The following is a 20,615-nucleotide window of genomic DNA, read 5'->3' on the forward strand; positions in this document are numbered from 1 at the left end:
AAATCTTCAGCTACTGCATGATGCTGTTAAACTGCTACTTCCAAAGCAATCAGTTATCTTAATCACAATAAAAACATTCTGCATATCTAAGTAACAGATTTATGGAATAAAAACAAATTTAAATTGATATGAATAATAGCACAGTGCAGTACCATACACATAAAAGTGTTTTATTCTTTTAGGCAAATATTATTCAGAAAGGAGAAAATTAGACCTATAATACATTATTGACAAACAAGATTCACAATATCTATTGAAGTTTCATCCCTTAAAATTTGGGTCTGTTCTGGGGCGCCTGGGTGGCGCAGTCGGTTAAGCGTCCGACTTCAGCCAGGTCACGATCTCGCGGTCCGGGAGTTCAAGCCCCGCGTCGGGCTCTGGGCTGATGGCTCAGAGCCTGGAGAGATTCTGTGTCTCCCTCTCTCTCTGCCCCTCCCCCGTTCATGCTCTGTCTCTCTCTGTCCCAAAAATAAATAAACGTTGAAAAAAAAAATTTTTTTTTAAAAATAAAAAAAAAAATTTGGGTCGGTTCTATCATTTTCTTTATTTAGAATCCAACAATCACAACATCGCCTGCATGCTTTTGTCTTCTCTATTTTTTCTCCTGCATTTATCTTTTATTATTATTGCAGGACATTAAAGTTGATCATTGTAAGCTTGTTTGTTTTTAGATTTGATCTATTCTGATATTTATTTTCAACTAGAAAATACATTAAAACATTAATAATACTGAGGAAAATAGGACTTATATTTAGATTCTGACCCTCAATTGAAAGTCCCATATTAAATTATGAGTTTCATGAAAATCTATCAAAATGACAAACGTGCTTGATACTTAAAAGGAAAATAAAAGGCTAAGGATCTACATTTAATCAGTGTTTCTCAAGTATTTTATTCAGCTGATATATAGAAACTAATTTTATATTTTATTTTCTATTTAACTAATTCAACAAATACAATCTAAACAACTACTTTTTCACAGGCAGTTTAAGAGCAGGGCTTGAGCCAACAACAACAAAACAAGCTCACAAAAATACCAGAATTACTCTATTTATAAAGATTATAATGGACATGTATATACATTCACAATAAAAATATCTCAGAGAAATTTTAATATTTATAGATAAATTTAATATTTATAAAGAATGCTAAAGATAAATATTATTTATTGGCCAGTTCTATATAATTTACCATTATCTTATTTTAATAATAGTAAATCTATTACATTAGCCATTTGAGTTTACTAAAATCTGAAAAAAAAAAACAGTTCACATTTTCATAGATAAAAAGAGAAGAAATGTACGTGGCCCCTTTGAATCTGCTCCGTCTCTCATTCACTGTTCTGGTAAAATTAATTTTTAAATAATGTATTTATTCCCTGAAATCAATGGAAATTCTGCATACATCATCTAAAACTGAGCAGGTTTTTAGCAGTTAAAAGTTAAAGGCTGCTTCTGAAGCTTGTGATGATGTGATCTTTAAGTCATTCATCCATGATAAAGGGATAGGAAGGGAGCCTGGGAGCATTTTTGTGTTCATTCTGCAAAGGTTGTGTTCAAAGACAAATTGGAGTTATTCAGAATCTCTGTTTGAACGCTCTTAGCTTCAGTTAAAAGGTTATTCTGAGTTCTCAGCTTAAAACCGAGTTGTTAATATCATCAGATGTTCAAAAATGACACTAATTTTCAGAATATAAAATATGTTTTTAAAATAGAGTGTTACCCAAGAAACAAAATAAAGCCAGAGTTATCTTCTATAGATATCAAGTATTTCAATCATTATTCTTTTTTAATATACCCATCTTTATTTTGAATATTTTTTTTTTGGTTCAGATAACTTGTTCATATAGCACATCTGAATATTTAGCTTTATAGTTCCACCCATCCAAAGGCCATTTAAAATTCTATGTTACCCAAGCTTACATCTAATGGAAAAAACAATGGAAAAAGTACCAAGAATAAGCAAGCATTGAAGTGTTTCTAGATGAAGTCAATTTCAAGTTATGCGAAGATGATGGCCATTGGAAAATGACGGAATAGGATTTCAGTGCAGGCTTCTCAACTTGCTGTATCTGTGACCTTAAGCAAAGAAGTTAAAAGTTTTTTGAACCATAAGTTCTCATATTAGAAAAAAAAACTAAAACAAATAAAATTATGTAATGGCTGTAATACTGGATTTCTCAAATATAATTATTAAAATCTGTTGAATAGGCAGGGCTCTTGGATGGCTCGGTCAGTTAAGCATCTGCACTCTTGGTTTCAGCTCAAGGTTAGTAAGATGAAGTCCCACCTCAGGCTCCACCCTGACAGCACAGAGCCTGCTTGGGATTCTCTCTCTCCCTATCTCTCTGACCCTCCTACACTTGCTCTCTCTCTCTCTCTCTCTCTCTCTCTCAAAATAAATAAAAACATTAAAAAAATCTGTTGAATAGGCAAACTAATTTAGTAGACCTACTGCAGTGAGAATGAGCACCCCTTTGACAGAAATTTAGAAGCTCTCTTTTTGGGAAATTAGATGATGATCTTTATAGAATTTTAGAACCTGGACTTGGCATTTTTAGGAAGGATCTTACATGGAAGGGGACTGGTTGAGGTTGATCAGAATTCTTGACATAATAATTTTGGCTTGGTGGCCACAGCATGGCAAGCATCTTAAAGAAAAAGAGGTTAATCTTGGTGAGTATATTGTTTATTGGTTTGTAGTCTTATCTTCCACAAGCACATATCTATTGAGGCAGCAGTCAAGTTCATTTTTCTTGGTCTCAGAATTTTGTAACATAGGGACAAAGAGAATACCTGTCTTAAGTAATACTGTTTTCAGATTTTTTGGGGGGGCAGAATAAAGTTAGGTCACACAAGAAAATATTGGACTATAATGTTTAGAATCTTGAGTTTGATCTTATTATGAACCATATATGTGATATAAGAAAAATATATTTATGCACACACACATAAATTATTATTATTATTATTATTATTATTATTATTTTTGGATTTGACTTCCTTACTTGGGAAATGCAGACTGCAATTCTCTAAGTATCTTAAGGCAGTAAAATCTAGTAAAAATCTAGTAAAAAAACTTAAAGACATAAAAATCTACTAAAAATCTAGTAAAAACTAAAACACACTTTTACTTTGAGAAAAAAAAGACAATGTTATCATTTGTGAGAAAAGAAAAATCACCTTATATGTTGCCATAAGTAATTTCACTTTGCTATGAGAAAATTATCTCCATTCTCCACTAGTTTTTCTCCCTCATAAGGAGTATCTAAGAAGCTCTTTCTTATCTTTGAAGAGGCTGATGTAGTTAATATCAAGCCATTCTTTCTGGTCATCCCATACATGTTGGCTAGAGCCTGTGCCTCTGACACTGGTTTCCTGCACTTAAACTCTCCAAGCTCTGGGATGTCTGGGTGGCTCAGTTGGTTGAGTGGCTGACTTCAGCTCAGGTCATGATCTCACAGTCCATAAGTTCAAGCCCCGTGTCAGGCTCTGTGCAGACAGCTTGAATCCTGGAGCCTGCTTCAGATTCTGTGTCTCCCTCTTTCTCTGCCCCTCTCCTGCTTACACTCTATCTCTCTGAAAAATAAAATAAACAATAAAAATTTTTTAAAAAAGACTCTTCAAGCTCTAGATCTTTGTGGTATTATTTTTTAGATTATGATCCACATGTATTTTGGGGGGTGTAGAAAACTTTCATGTGTTCATTTTTGTTCTGTTGCTGTCCTAGTCCTCCTGCTTTCAAACTTGCAATATGAGTACTTCCTTTTAATATTATTCTTTGGTGTCTATTTTGTTTCATATAACAATTGGCAAATACATGTGCCATCTTCTTACAGTGTCTGTCATTCCAAGCAAAATTATTTGCTATCTGAATCTTTGATGTCTGTCATTCAGCTTAATCAGACTTCTGGTCTTGTTTCACATAGCTTGCTCAATACTGCCATATTCAACGGGGCCTCACCTCTGTCTAAATGCCAGGTAGAATCTTCAATATGACAAAAATATGTTCAGAGAGATGTTTCACCAAGGAAAATGTTTGGGTGATATTTAGAAAATTATGTCAGCAACCACTCTACCAGAAGAATCTTATAAAAAAAATAGAAAATTGTGAATTCGTGTTTCCAAATTTAACATATACAGTTTTCTACAGATTTGTCATTCTCTTCTGTATCGATGTATACACAATTTGGTTACATTAGAACAAATATAATGCATTGAAGACCCACTGGTTTATTTTTTAAAAATTCTTTCCTTTACGCAGATTCCTCTTTATTCAAGAAATTCTGTTGAGTGAGTACTATCAGAGAAAACTTGATTTGGAAGTTTCAGGTATGATCTTTGAAATGCCTCCATTTGCTAGCTGTACGACCTTGAGTAAGTTCCTTTTTTTTTCCACACTTTTTTAGTTTCCTCATTAGTAATAGTGAATTGATAATAATACATTTGTGAAATTGTAAAAAGGACTAAAGAAGTTAATATAATTAAAGTGCCTGGGGCAATACCTGGCTTATAATGAGCCAGTCATAAGTTATGCTATTATTACTGTCATTACTACAGTGAGGAATCCAGCTCCTGTGTAAAAATCTATGCGTGACTTTTCAGGCCCGACCACAGATGGTTAGAAAGGCTCTGCCTGGCAGGCCTCAAGGGGAAAGCTGTCCTCCCCACACCAGACTCAGTGAACAACCACTGCATTGTCCTTTCAGAAGGGAGCTGTAGTCATGACTCGGGCTCTTCTGGCTGGTCATGCTCTTTCCCTCACTCTTAGTCCTGGTGCCTCCATTCCTAGGTCTCTTCCTCTGAGGATCTGTGCAGAGGCCTTTTTTAGGCACCTTTGCTCAAGTTCTTTTTGTGAACAGAGAAAGCGGAAATCTTGAGGGTGCTTTTCTGCTCTCACCGGTACCCCGTACTTCTCTACTCCTAGCCTCTCCCCTCCCCTTTCCCCTGACCTCAGATTCCATAAAATGCCTGACCCTTTTGTTCAAGTCTCCTTTAATCAAGTCTCCTTTAACCAGGAGATGACCTTCATGTCTGAGATGACTCACCTCACCTACTTGTGTTTCATTCTGTGCAGAAAAATTGAACAGGGGAGAAATCCACTGCTTTCTCGGGTTTTAGACTCTTGCTTATACCATCACTCTAAGTGATTAAAGCCTATCTCTTCCAATGTTGGTTTTTTGCTATAATAGGCTACTCCACACCTGGTGGCTCAGCTCTCTCTTCTAGTTTTGTTGAGCTCCTGACATATGGGTGATTCCCTTCGTTTAAATGTTGGCAATCCTGTCTTCTGAAACTCATCAGTGTTTGGATGCTGGAAGATCCATCGCAAAGCAAATGGCAGTACAGTTCACTTCTTTAGATCTGAACTGACTGGAGTAGATTAAAAATATTGGAGAAATAAGATGTTCAAAAACAGAAAATTTAGTGTAACATTATAAAACAGCTGATAATTATAGACGGAGTCAAGAATTTGTATTCTAAGTAGCATTTACGACAACCACAGAAAACGTCCTTCAATAATTCTGGCCAACTTAAAATAAGTTGCTTTTAAATTTTTTAATGTTATTTTTAGAAAATAAATACAAACAATAACATAAAATATTAGCCCTCAGGTATTAAAAAATTGATAGATGTTTCTAGCAAAATAAGAAATTTTTAAATTACCCATTAAGCAGTAAACATAGTAACTATGACTATGGTTCTAGAATGTAACTGTCAAGGTTTGAATATCCATCTTGCACTTACTCTGATTTTTCAGAAAAGTACTTAAACTTTATTTCTAGTTTTTTTTGGTTTTTTTTTGTTTCTTTTTGTTTTTTTTTTTTTTTAATTTTACAGAGAGAGGGAGAGAGAGCACACAAGCAGGGGAGAGTGACAAAGGGAAAGAGAGAGAAAATCTTAAGCAGGCTCCAAGCTCAGCACAGAGCCCAAAGTGGTGCTCGATCCCATGACGCTGAGGTCATAATGTGAGCCAAAATCAATGGTTGGGCATTCAACTGACTGAGCCACCTGGTGCCCCCCCCATACTTCTAGTTTTCCACATCTGAAAAACATGGATAAATAGTAAGTCTTACTATGGTTGTAATGACTGAATGAACTAACATATAAAGTGTTTAAAATATCTTCTATAATTTAGTCAACATTATACAAATATTGTTATTACAATTATTTTATAATAATAATAAATCTTAATGTTGTACAATAGTTATTTAACAAAATTTAATTTTTTTCTATTATTCTAGAAGTACTGGCAAATCAGTGAGATGGCCAGCGTTTTAAAATAACCAAATATTGGGACATCTGGATGGCTCAGTCAGTTAAGCATCCAACTTCGGCTCAGGTCACGATCTCACGGTTTGTGAGTTCGAGCCCTGTGTTGGGCTCTGTGCTGACAGCTCAGAGCGTGGAGCCTGTTTTGGATTCTGTGTCTCCCTCTGCCTCTGCCCCTCCCCTACTCATGCTCTGTCTCTTTCTCTCTCTCTCTCAAAAAATAAACACACAAAAAATTAAAATAACCAAATATCTATACATATTACGACAGAACAAAAATAGTATCCATTTACTAATGGAAGGGGAAATTAACTGCTACTTTGAAGATTGGAGAGGTGGAGTATTTGATCTGCATGCCACTGAGCTGAGCAGGATTTACAGTTGTATCCTGAGATGAAGGCTACTCCAGGCTGAAATAGTCTTAAGAGAGGAGGACGATGTGACTGGAGTTTAAGTTACTCAAGGGTTGGGATGAGAGGCAGGCCAGAAAGTAGTCTTCGGTCACATCAGTTATAATGCTGCAGGCTGTACTAAGAATTTTGTGTTTTGTTTTGAAATCACTAAAGAAAGAAAAATTGTTTTTTTCCAATTGGTCAATGTCATGGGAATTTATTCTAAAATGATACTGTTGTGTCAGGATGAAGAATGGATTGAGGAAAAAAGTTTGGAAGCAAGGAAAACTGTTGGAAGGATAAAATGGTCAAAGTATTAAAGGCTAAAAGTATGTATTACAACAGCGATGAAATGAATGAAGATGCTTCACGGATATTTTACAGGATGACACGAAGGACTGGCATTTACTGAACATGGTGGAGAAAGGGAAAAGTGGAAGAATGAGTACAAAATAACTGAGTTTCCTCATCTGGCTTTCTAGGAGGATAACGGTAAATCTAAGAGAAATAGGAGGAAAATGAATATCTATACAATTAATTTTTGCTGTTTATTTATTTATGTTGAGAGGGAGAGAGTGCGAGCAGGGGGCAGGCAGAGAGAGAGGGAGAGAGAGAATTCCTCTCTGTGCACTGTCAGCACAGAGCCCGATGCAGGGCTTGATCTCATGAACCATGAAATCATGACATGAGCTGAGATCAAGAGTCAGACACTTAACTGAGCCACCCAGGTGCCCCAAACATGTATAAAATTCTTAATGTGTTTATTTTTCTAGGACTTTTAATAATGACTTTCAATTTTGTGCACGCTGTTCAAGCTTCATAACAGTCTTAGAGGTCTTGCTAGAATCCTGCAAGCATGTCTTCCTAAACATCGGCATAGATGCCTGCATCTGGTTTCCTAAAATCCCAGTAGCTTGCATATTCCTATTAATATAAAAAGCTCTAATTTTTAAAATGCACAATTATTGACTAAATATCTAGTACATTATGGAAAACCTCTGTATGTAAACCCTGCTTGAAGACTGTTTCCCAAGAGCTGCAATTCTACCATTTCAGAATCGACACAATCATGCAGAAATAACCACCACTTGTATGCAACCAGACTTGGTAATAAACCTGGCAGAACAACTCCGCATAACCAAATCCACTTTCCAGATGCAGCAGTGGCACTTCAGAAAAAGTAAATCCTGATGGTCTCAACAAAAGCAATAGTGAACAGAGAAGCAGTTATTTCAGCAAATGGCCCTGTTGGCTAGAAATGGGTGATCTGTGCTAAGTCGGAATCCTTTTTTACCAAACACAGTAACAATTGTTCTCTCATAATGAATACAAGATAATGAGTCTCACTTACAACTTCGTTCTCCAGTACAATGAGTTTGCCAACCGGCAGGACAATAAGCAAATACTGTTTAAGGTAATAAATGCAATATTCCTAAGATTTATATTTACTAGATCTTAAATCAAAAATACAATGTAGTGGGGCGCCTGGGTCGCTCAGTCGGTGAAGCCTCCAACTTCCGCTCAGGTCATGATCTGCAGTTTGTGAGTTTGAGCCCCGCGACCGGCTCTATGCTCACAGTTTAGAGCCTGGAGGCTGCTTCAGATTCTGTGTCTCCCCCTCTCTCTGCCCTCCCCCTGTTCATGCTCCGTCTCTGTCTCTCAATAATAAATTAATGTTTAAGAAAATGTTTTTAAATACAATGTAGTATTAGGGTTAAAAATATTTTTAAGTGTATATGCTCACTTTAAATGAGATCTATGAAGTCATACACCCTTGTGTAAATTTGTGTGTTAAACCTGAATATGGGGATAGATGAAAATCTAGTGTCGTGCCAGTGAATCACTAAGGGTCTTGATAACTTTTATATGAGTTTCGAAAATACCCTAAAATACCAATCTTCTGACTGACGGGTTTATACTTCTGTACCGCAGACAGCTAGAGGTATTTCCCCCTCTTAACTCCCTCTACCACATGCAAAATCTTTCTGTAATCAGATTCTTCAAAACTATAATAGGAATAGGGATCATCTAAATGCATCTTGTTTCTGCTGTGGGTCCAAATAAAGAGAAGCTTTAAAAAAAATCAAGAGATATTGTGCCATTACTCTATGAAAAAAAATACTTTTGCTTAACACTAGTCTCATCGCTGGCTCCCCTGGTTCTCAGGCTTTCATACTGGAAACAACGCCATTGGTTTTTCTGTGCCTCTACCTTGACACAGATGACAGATTATGGGCCTTCTCAGCCTCCATCATCATGTGAGCCAATCCCTCACAGTAAATCTCTTTCCCTATAGCTGTATGTTCTATTGGTTCTGTTTCTCTGGGGAATCCTGATTAATATTCAGACCCACCTTAGAAATAACGTTGTCCCTACATACAAGTATTTTTAATAATGTAAACACTATATCATTCGCTGATGCTCAAAACGGCCAATACCTTAGTAGTTGCTCAATATAATCATTCAAATGACACATTATACCAGTGTTCACTGCCAGCAACATAAATTCTAGAGAAAGTATGTAATCCTACAGAACTGCTTGAAACAATCCTGTTCACACAGTTTACAAACTCCTTCAAAGGTCAGAATTGTTCAATTAAGCAATCTCCATTCACATTTTTATGCATTCATCCACCAAACACTGGTGTAGATATTTTAGTCAATCAGTGGTCCAAAAACTGAGGGCGAGGAGTGGAGATGGGAGGAGGCGTTCGCTATATTTATTCACAGAGTAATGCATTTGAAGTGTGTTCTTTTCAGATGATAATACTAAAGAAAAATCATTATTCTACATTTACACATCAAAACTGTTTTAGCATTTGAAACTGTTTCTGGCAAATAGAAGACACATAATAAATATTTGATAATTAAATAAACATATAAATATATAAATAAGTAGATAAAGTAACGATGGATATGTGACCTTTCCCTAATTAATGATTTCGTAAATATAGCTTCCCAGAGAATAGAGCACTTACTTGTTTATCCATAATTAAAATCTACAGTAGAACTCTGACAGAATGCAAACAGGGATAAAATACTTCCTTGGGTATTACTATCAAAACCATTGCTATTGTTATTGTTATGATAGGTACATTACATGGTCTATTTCTCATGTCAAGGGACATATTAAAAGTAATTGCCAGGGCGCCTGGGTGGCGCAGTCGGTTGAGCGTCCGACTTCAGCCAGTTCACGATCTCGCGGTCCGTGAGTTCGAGCCCCGCGTCAGGCTCTGGGCTGATGGCTCAGAGCCTGGAGCCTGTTTCCGATTCTGTGTCTCCCTCTCTCTCTGCCCCTCCCCCGTTCATGCTCTGTCTCTCTCTGTCCCAAAAATAAATAAACGTTGAAAAAAAAAATTAAAAAAAAAAAAAAGAATAAAAGTAATTGCCACTTGATCATTTTGTGATGTATACAAATATCTGATCATTATGTTGCATACCTGAAACTAATATAATGTTATATGTCAAGTATACCTCAATAAAAAAAAGAGAAAGGATTTTTTTTAACTGTACTGATGCAAAAATAATGTAAAATCTCATGAAATATCCCCAAGTTTTATCAATTAGAATATTATCCCATATTGTATTTCCTTAGAACCAGGTTAATTTGATAAACCTGAATAGATTAGGTATGTGTAGCAACTGTCTTAGCCCATGTTTCCTACACTGGAACCAGAGAGAAAACTTAGGTCTGAACAAAAGAGTATAAGACCCTGTAGGAAAGAGAGAGCAAAGCAAGGAAGAAGGGATAACCAACACAAGGATGAGTTGGCCAATTCTGTGGTCCACTGGTTACTCAATAATTTGAGAAAAGAAAATAAAAGAATCCCAGGTGTTTCTCCCTCCTTATACGCTGTACGTGTATGGGCAGGGGCATTCCTAGAGTGAGTCAGGTCATTGTGTTGGTAGAGAAATGTTGAGGTAGGAGGTGAGAAGCCCGTGACATGGGTCTGAGAAAAGATCACAGCCTCTTTCTTCTTCCTGAGAAATGTTTCATCTGAAAAATTCTCCCTCCTAAATATCTCAAGAAATCACATGCTGTTACATAATTTTCACCTACTGGTGCCTAATTAGGCAAAGATAAATTAGATAAGAAATAAGACAACCAAGGAAGAATCTGCTCTATCCACATTTGGCAAATAAACATCAAAACTGTATAAAGGCTTCCACAAAGAGGAAATTCTTTATGTGACAGGGAAATTCATGATTCAGGAGCAGCCCTGGTTGGTCCTTATACTGTGGTTGAAATGTGCCTTACTAATTTCCAATGACTACTTCTCATTATTTCAATCAAAATACATGCAATAAATGTAGGCCTTCTTCATATTTTAAATATTGAAATATAACCATCGTTTCACTTTTGAGGTTTACATAAAGTTAGACATATTAATTGCCTCCAGTAACCTCTATTATATACTCTCTAGATCTCTTTCTTCTCTGTATCCTGTACGTCATCATGTCCTTATTAAAATGTAATATCCAAATATTATAATACAGATATTATACAGTTTTGCTGATAGTTGAGTTTTTTTTTCCCTGAAATCAATAATGCTCCTCATGCAGCATCTTTTGGGGTGTCAAATTTGACCTACTGCTAATATATATTGAAACTTACAGTCTACTAAATTTCTCATCTTTTTAAAAAATACAGGAACAAAAACTAGTTCCATCTCACACCATTCCCCATAGTTTACATTATAATTTTTAGCTCAAAGCTCTTCACACATTCTCACTCTCCCTTCCTCTCTCTCTCCCTCTCCCTCTCTTACTTGTCTCCCTTATACTACAGAAGTAAGCTATTTATGTCATTGTCCAAGAAGCTGATAAATCAGTAGAACAGGTCAGGATTGTGGCTCATCTCTAGAGACAGATTTTAGATTAAAATCAGTTAACTTTGACCATTCTAGTGCTATGAATATTCCCATCACAGACTATTCAGCCTAAATCATTCCTTTATCAAGTGGGCAAAATGAATTGATTGTACTGAATAAATCAAATAAACTTTATAAAACAAATATGGCATACATAATGCCATCCTGCAACAAGACTATAGTTAGTTTTGTCTAAATATGTACTACTCGCCACTATATTTTCTACTTCTTCAAAAGCATGTACACTTTACATATAGGGACATTTTCTTAATCTAGTTTTCTGCCCCATCTATTTTCTAGGATGAAAATAGTCTCTCACTTCTCATCACTACCTCTCCCTTTCAATGAAAAATAAACTACCAATGCTCAGTGACTTCTTCCCAACTGGAAATGACATAAAAATGGCCCATTTTTCCAACTCTGGAGCTAAATAATTTTATTAAAACTCTGTAAACAATAATTCAAATGCCTTTGTAAGTTTTACTCTCTTTTTAGCCCCTCAAATTTGTCTCACTGTCCCTACTGATTATTCCTTGCCATTAATCATTATGTATTTATCTTTAATTTCTTCTTCATCTTATTTCTACTTCAAAGTTGACCCATCTCTATTGCTCTCATTCTAATTTCACCTCTTTCCTCCTTATCTTCCTCCCTATATTTGTTTTAGCCACACAACACATATTTTTTTTAACGTTTATTTATTTTTGACAGAGAGAGAGAGACAGAGCATGAGTCAGGGAGGGGCAGACAGAGAGGGAGACACAGAATCCGAAGCAGGCTCCAGGCTCTGAGCTGTCAGCACAGAGCTCAACGCAGGGCTTGAACTCACAGACAGTGAGATCATGACCTGAGCTGAATTGAAGTCGGATGCTCAACTGACTGAGCCACCCAGACACCCCACCACACAACACGTATTTATTACTTAATTGCAGCAATGTAAATCATCAATCCATGCTTTCCCTGTTTCCCCCATATATACTCTATTACACTGTATGCTAGCAGATGTTATTATGGGTATATTACCATCTGTAAAGAAGAATATTATCCTACATAATTGGTTAATTCTCAAAAATGATAGAAAATCATTTTTAATATGTTTACTATACAAACAACACATAAATATGTTTATTATATAAACAACACAAAAACTATTTCTTCCAGAAGCACTTTAAAAATAAATTTTCATCACAAGTGATCTATGTCTTAGATTTATTATGTCTCATATTTCATGATTTTCCTTAAAATATATATTCAAGGGGCGCCTGGGTGGCGCAGTCGGTTAGGCGTCCGACTTCAGCCAGGTCACGATCTCGCGGTCCGTGAGTTCGAGCCCCGTGTCGGGCTCTGGGCTGATGGCTCAGAGCCTGGAGCCTGTTTCCGATTCTGTGTCTCCCTCTCTCTCTGCCCCTCCCCCGTTCATGTTCTGTCTCTCTCTGTCCCAAAAATAAATAAATGCTGAAAAAAAAAATTTAAAAAAAAAAAAATAAATAAAAAATAAAAAAATAAAATATATATTCAATTGCAACTAAAGACCTACAAATAATGTTTTTACTCTGACTTATATAAAGGGCAAAAGTTATATAATCACATCAATTAATTAAATATTCAAGGTAATTTAACAAATGTGATAGTGTATGCCAAATATCACAAATGTGGTACTAATGAGAGTCATACTACGATGATTAATTCCATAATTAATTCCAAAAGAATTAGTAACTATTATGACATTACTTTAAAGTTCCATTTTTACATAATAGGAAGATTGAAGTTAGAAATTTTACTACATTTTATGTCAAAACGTTATAGTTAGCTAAGAACCAGTATTCTTTCTTTTTTAGTTAATCTTAGCATAATTAATAATTTAAATCATTTTTTATTTATGTGAATAAAAATGGAATACCTAATCTGTTAACATTCACAGTTAACGTAGGTGTAAATTACAAAGCATTTTCTAGTTTTCCTCTAATTTCTTTTGAGCTATAATTATGGTGTTCTACTTTTTTTGTAGAGCTTCTCATTTCCTTTATACATTTTTGTATAGTAATTTTGACTCATTTCCTTTATACATTTTTGTATAGTAATTTTGACAAAAGGAAGGTTCAGAGACAAACTAAGGATATTCATTCTTTTATTTATTCATCAATTCATTCAGCAAATATTTATTGAATTCATACTTCTCTGAGCCTGTAACTAAAAAGGAAATAAGACACTCTGAAAACGTGTCTTCTTTTCAGTGAGCTAGCAATATTTTTTGGTCGAAAAACATACAGGGGTACCTGGGTGGCTCACTCAGTTGGGGGTCCAACCTCAGTGAGGTTCAGCTCAGGTAGTGATCTCATGGCTTGTGAGTGCAAGCCCCGCGTCGTCGGGCTCTGTGCTGACAGCTCAGAGTCTGAAGCCTGCTTCAGATTCTGTGTCTCCCTCTCCCTCTCTCTCTCTCTCTGCCCTTCCACCACTCATGCTCTGTCTGTCTCTCTCTCAAGAATAAATAAACATTAAAAAAATTTAAAAAAAACATACAATGCAAGAAATCTTGTGATATCTTACCATTTGGGTGACCCAATCTTCAAGTTTGCTGCCAACCGTCCTGTTTTATGCCAGTTCTCCTACTGTCCATCCAGTTAGCACCCCTTTCACACCCCTAAGTGTACTCTTTTGTAGGATCAATATATATTTACCCTAGGTAAACCATGTCTAATACCTCAAGCAAAAAGATTTTACCTGGTAAGCACTCATATATTAAATAAAAGTTCAGTTTAAGTTTCATGGCAGTTGTTCATGAGTTACACTATTTTCCCAGATGTCTCTCATCCCACAAACACATGACCAGATAAACAGATTATATTATACATTTTTACACGAGACACCCAGAAATTGCAGCTTTCCTATAACTGGACTGGCCTCAGCTGCTGAACTATTTTGTACTGGACAGCTATATGGAAAGCTACATCCTACTCTGAGTATTTCCAGGTATGAGTTAGGACAATTTCTAGAATCTAGATATCACTCCCTGGAGTATGACATCTATTTCACTATTTAGAAGTTCTTGTTTTTATTTCCCTGGACTATGAATACTTTTAATATTACTGTTATTCTAGATTGAAAGAAAACTAATACTTTTTTTACACTGTGGATTAGGAATGGTGTTTTATCATTTCTATTATTCATTTGGAAACTAGGATATAGCTGAACTACTTCTATGCCTAGTTTGATATCATGCCAGATACAGAGATCTTAAAATGCAACTCATCCAAAGCCTTCTCAAATTTTAATAAGAAAAATCTTCTTCCCTTATCTCTATATCCTCACCAACACTTATCTCTAGTCTTTCTGATAAGATCCATTCTAAACAGGTAAGAGGTGATACCTCATTGTGGTTTTCATTTGCTTTTCTTTAATGATTAGTGATGCTGAGTGTCTTTTCTTTTACCTCTTGTCCATCTGATTATAGTCTTTAGAAAAATGTCTACTTAATTCTTCAGCCCATTTTTTTTAAAAATCACATTATTTGTCTTTTTGATATTGAGCTGTATGAGCTCTTCATATGTTTCGGATATTAACCCCATATCAGATATATGGTTTTCTCTACTCTGTATGTTGCCTTTTCATTTTGTCAACTGTTTCTTTTGCTTTGCAGACAATTTTTAGTTTGATATAGTTCTACTCGTTTATATTTCCTTTTGTTGCCTGAGCTTTCGATGTTATATCCAGAAAAACAAACAAACAAAAAAACAAAATCACTACCTATTCCAAGGCCAAGGAGCTTCTGCCTATGTTTTATTTTTAGGAATTTTCCATTATCATGTGTTTTGTTTAAGTCTTTGATCCATTTCAAGTTAATGTTTGTGAGTGGTATAATATAGGGGTTTGACTTCTTTTTCCTGCATGTGTTTACCAAGTTACCCAGCATCATTTGTAGGAGAGACTATCCTTCCTCCATTGAGTGTTTTTAGCTCTGTTGTCTAATATTAGTTGAACATATATGCAAGTGTCTATGTCTGGGCTTTCTATTTTGGTCCCTTCAAATATGCATCTATTTTTATGTCAGTATCATACCGTTTTAACTACCATGGCTTTGTAGTATAGTTTGAAAGCAGAAACTGTGATGTCTCTGGTTCGTCTTACTTCTTCAGCACTGCATTAGTTATTTGGGGTCTTTCGTAGTTCCCCATATTTTTTAGGATTGATTTTTCTATTTATGTGAAAAATGCCATCGGAATTTTGATAAGGGTTGCATTGAGTGGACAGATACCTTTGGTTGGCATAATATTTGAAAAAATATTAACTCTTCCAATTCATAAACATGGAATATCTTTCCATTTGTTTTTTTCAATTTCTTTCATCAAAGTCTCAGAGTTTTTATTGCACAGATCTTTCACTGCCTTGGTTAAATTTATTCCTAAGTACTATATTGTTTTTGATGTTATTATGAATGGGATAGTTTCCTTTCTTTCTTTTTCAGATGTTTCACTGTTAGTATGCAGCAAGACAATAGGTTGATTTTATATCCTGAAAACGTACTGAAATCATTGATTGGTTCTAAGTTTCTGTGTTGAGTCTTTAGGATTTTCCAAATATAAGATCATATCATCTGCAAATACTGACAATTGTACTTCTTCCTTTCTGATTTGTATGACTTATTTGTCTTGCCTAATGCTCTGGCTAGGACTCCCAGTACTATGTTGAATCAGGACTGTTAAGAATGATTACCTTCATCTTGTTCCTCATAGAAAAAAAAGATTTCTGTTTTTAACTATTGAATATGATGTTAATTGTGGGTTTGTGGAATATAGCCTTTATTATATTGAGCTACATCCCTTCTATATGTAATTTATTGAGAGTTTCCATCATGAAAGAATGGGGGGTGGCTCACTTGGTTAAGTGTCTGACTCGATTTCAGCTTAGGTCATGATCTCACAGTTTGTGGGTTCGAGCCCCATAAAATACTACTATCAGTGCAGAGCCTGCTTAGGATTCTATCTCTCTTCCCCTCCCCCACTCTCTGTCTCTCCTACTCTCTCAAAATAAATAGATAACTTAAAAAAAAAAGAGTGCTGTATTTTGTCAAATGCTTTACTGCATCTATTGACATGATCACATGACTTTTGTATTTCATACTATTAATGAATTATATCACATTTATTGATTTGTGTATATTGAAATATCCTTGCATCCTAGGGATAAATCCCACTTGATCATGTATATAATCCTTTTCCTGTGTTTTTTAATTCAGTTTGCTAGTATTTTGTATCTATATTCATCAGGGATATTGGCCTACAGTTTTCTCTTCTTGTGGCATCTTTACCTGGCTTAGGGTAATACTAAGCTTGCAAAATGAGTTTGGAAGTATTCCCTTCTCTTCAGTTTTTTTTGGAAGCATTTGAGAAGGATTGGCATTAAATCTTCTTAAATGTTTGCTGTAATTCACCAGTGAAGCCATCTGGTCCTGGGGTTTTCTTTCTTGGGAAATTTTAAAGTACTGATTCAATCTCTTTTCTCATTATTGGTCTTTTCAGATTTTCTACTTCTTCCTCATTCAGTCTTGGTAAATTTTATCTTTAAAAACAAAATATCAATTTCTTCTAGATTATCCAATTTTTTGGCATATAATTATGCATAGTAGTCTCTTAAAGTTCTAGTCACTATGGAAAACAGTATGGAGGGTCCTCAAAAAATTAAAAAATGGGAGGATCCTGGGAAGATGGTGGAGTAGGAGGATGCTGGGCTCACCACGCATCCTGCTGATCACTTAGATTCCACCTACACCTGCCTAACTAACCCAGAAAACCACCAGAAGACTAGCAGAACAGGGTCTCTGGAGCCAAGCACAGGTGAGAGGCCCACAGAAGAGGGTAGGAAGGGCGGCGAGGCGGTGTGCGCTCCACGGACTGCCGGGAGGGAACCGGGGCAGAGGGGTGGCCCGCCCGCCAAGCAGAGACCCCGAGTCTGGCTGGCAAAAGCGGAGGGGCCGGACGGAGTGTGTTCCGACAGCAAGCAGGACTTGACATCTGGAAGGTTATAAGCTAACAGCTCTGCTCGGAGAACGGGAGGGCTGGAGAACAAAGGGAGGGAGAGTTGTTCAGTCCCGGATGACAGAGCTCAGCTTGGCAGGGAACAAAGGTGCTCGCCAGCGCCATCTCCCTCACCCATCCCCCAGCCAAAATCCCAAAGAGAACCGGTTCCTGCCAGGGAACTTGCTTGCACCGCACAAACACCCAAAGCTCTGCTTCTGCGGATCCATCCCTCCTGTGGGTCTGACTCCCTCCTGGTGCCGCAGGGCCCCTCCCCAAGCGGATCTCTGAAGGAAAAGTGAGCTGAGCCTGCCCCTCCTGCCCCCGTGCACCTTGCCAATCCACCCCAGCTAATACGCCAGATCCCCAGCACCACAAGCCTGGCAGTGTGCAAGTAGCCCAGATGGGCCACGCCACCCCAGAGTGAATCCTGCCCCTAGGAGAGGGGAAGAGGAGGCACACACCAGTCTGACTGTGGCCCTAGCGGTGGGCTGCGGGCAGACATCAGGTCTGACTGCGGCCCCGCCCACCAACGCACCTTATACAAGACAGCACAGGGGAAGTGCCCTGCAATCCTGCACCACTCCAGGGACTGTCCAAAATGATGAAACGGAAGAATTCCCCTCAGAAAAACGTCCAGGAAATAATAACAGCTAACGAACTGATCAAAAAGGATTTAAACAATATAACAGAAAGTGAATTTAGAATAATAGTCATAAAATTAATCGCTGGGCTTGAAAACAGTATAAAGGACAGCAGAGAATCTCTTGCTACAGAGATCAAGGGACTAAGGAACAGCCAGGAGGAGCTAAAAAATGCTATCAACGAGTTGCAAAATAAAATGGAGACAACTACGGCTCGGATTGAAGAGGCAGAGGAGAGAATAGGTGAACTAGAAGATAAAATTATGGAAAAAGAAGAAGCTGAGAAAAAGAGAGATAAAAAAATCCAGGAGTATGAGGGGAAAATTAGAGAACTAAGTGATGCACTAAAGAGAAATAATATACGCATAATTGGTATTCCAGAGGAGGAAGAGAGAGGGAAAGGTGCTGAAGGTGTACTTGAAGAAATAATAGCTGAGAACTTCCCTGATCTGGGGAAGGAAAAAGGCATTGAAATCCAAGAGGCACAGAGAACTCCCTTCAGACGTAACTTGAATCGATCTTCTGCACGACATATCACAGTGAAACTGGCATAATACAAGGATAAAGAGAAAATTCTGAAAGCAGCTAGAGATAAACGTGCTCTAACATATAAAGGGAGACCTATAAGACTCGTGACCGATCTCTCTACTGAAACTTGGCAGGCCAGAAAGGAATGGCAGGAGATCTTCAATGTGATGAACAGAAAAAATATGCAGCCGAGAATGCTTTATCCACCAAGTCTGTCATTTAGAATAGAAGGAGAGTTAAAGGTCTTCCCAAACAAACAAAAACTGAAGGAATTTGTCACCACTAAACCAGCCCTACAAGAGATCCTAAGGGGGATCCTGTGAGACAAAGTACCAGAGACATTGCTACAAGCATGAAACCTACGGACATCACAAGGATTCTAAACCCATATTTTTCTATAATAACACTGAATGTAAATGGACTAAATGCACCAACCAAAATACATACGGTATCAGAATGGATAAAAAAAAAACAAGTCCCATCTATTTGCTGTCTACAAGAGACTCATTTTAGACCTGAGGACACCTTCAGATTGAGAGTGAGGGGATGGGGAACTATTTATCATGCCACTGGAAGTCAAAAGAAAGCTGGAGTAGCCATACTTATATCAGACAAACGACTTTAAATTAAAGGCTGTAACAAGGGATGAAGAAGGGCATTATATAATAATCACAGGGCCTATCCATCAGGAAGAGCTAACAATTATAAATGTCTATGCGCCGAATACCGGAGCCCCCAAATATATAAAACAACTACTCACAAACATAAGCAACCTTATTGATAAGAATGTGGTAATTGCAGGGGACTTGAACACCCCACTCACAGAAATGGATAGGTCATCTAGACACACGATCAATAAAGAAACAAGGGCCCTGAATGATACATTGGATCAGATAGACTTGACAGATATATTTAGAACTCTGCATCCCAAAGCAACAGAATATACTTTCTTCTCGAGTGCACATGGAACGTCCTCCAAGATAGATCACATACTGGGTCACAAAACAGCCCTTCATAAGTTTACAAGAATTGAAATCATACCATGCATACTTTCAGACCGCAATGCTATGAAGCTTGAAATCAACCACAGGAAAAAGTCTGGAAAACCTCCAAAAGCATGGAGGTTAAAGAACACCCTACTAAAGAATGAGTGGGTCAACCAGGCAATTAGAGAAGAAATTAAAAAAAAAATATATAGAAACAAATGAAAATGAAAATACAACAATCCAAACGCTTTGGGATGCAGCGAAGGCAGTCCTGAGAGGAAAATACATCGCAATCCAGGCCTATCTCAAGAAACAAGAAAAATCCCAATTACAAAATCTAACAGCACACCTAAAGGAAATAGAAGCAGAACAGCAAAGACAGCCTAAACCCAGCAGAAGAAGAGAAATAATAAAGATCAGAGCAGAAATAAACGATATAAAATCTAAAAAAACTGTAGAGCAGATCAACGAAACCAAGAGTTGTTTTTTTCAAAAAATAAACAAAATTGATAAACCTCTAGCCAGGCTTCTCAAAAAGAAAAGGGAGATGACCCAAATAGATAAAATCATGAATGAAAATGGAATTATTACAACCAATCCCTCAGAGATACAAGCAATGATCAGAGAATACTATGAAAAATGATATGCCAACAAACTGGACAACCTGGAAGAAATGGACAAATTCCTAAACACCCACACGCTTCCAAAACTCAGTCAGGAGGAAATAGAAAGCTTGAACAGACCTATAACCAGCGAAGAAATTGAATCAGTCATCGAAAATCTCCCAATAAATAAGAGTCCGGGCCAGATGGCTTCCCACGGGAGTTCTACCAGACGTTTAAAGCAGAGATAAGGGGCGCCTGGGTGGCGCAGTCGGTTAAGCGTCCGACTTCAGCCAGGTCACGATCTCG

The sequence above is a fragment of the Puma concolor genome, chromosome A1 (genome assembly GCF_028749965.1).
Source record: "Puma concolor isolate L17-30 chromosome A1, mPumCon1.1.hap2, whole genome shotgun sequence".
In the NCBI taxonomy this organism is placed as follows: Eukaryota; Metazoa; Chordata; class Mammalia; order Carnivora; family Felidae; genus Puma; species Puma concolor.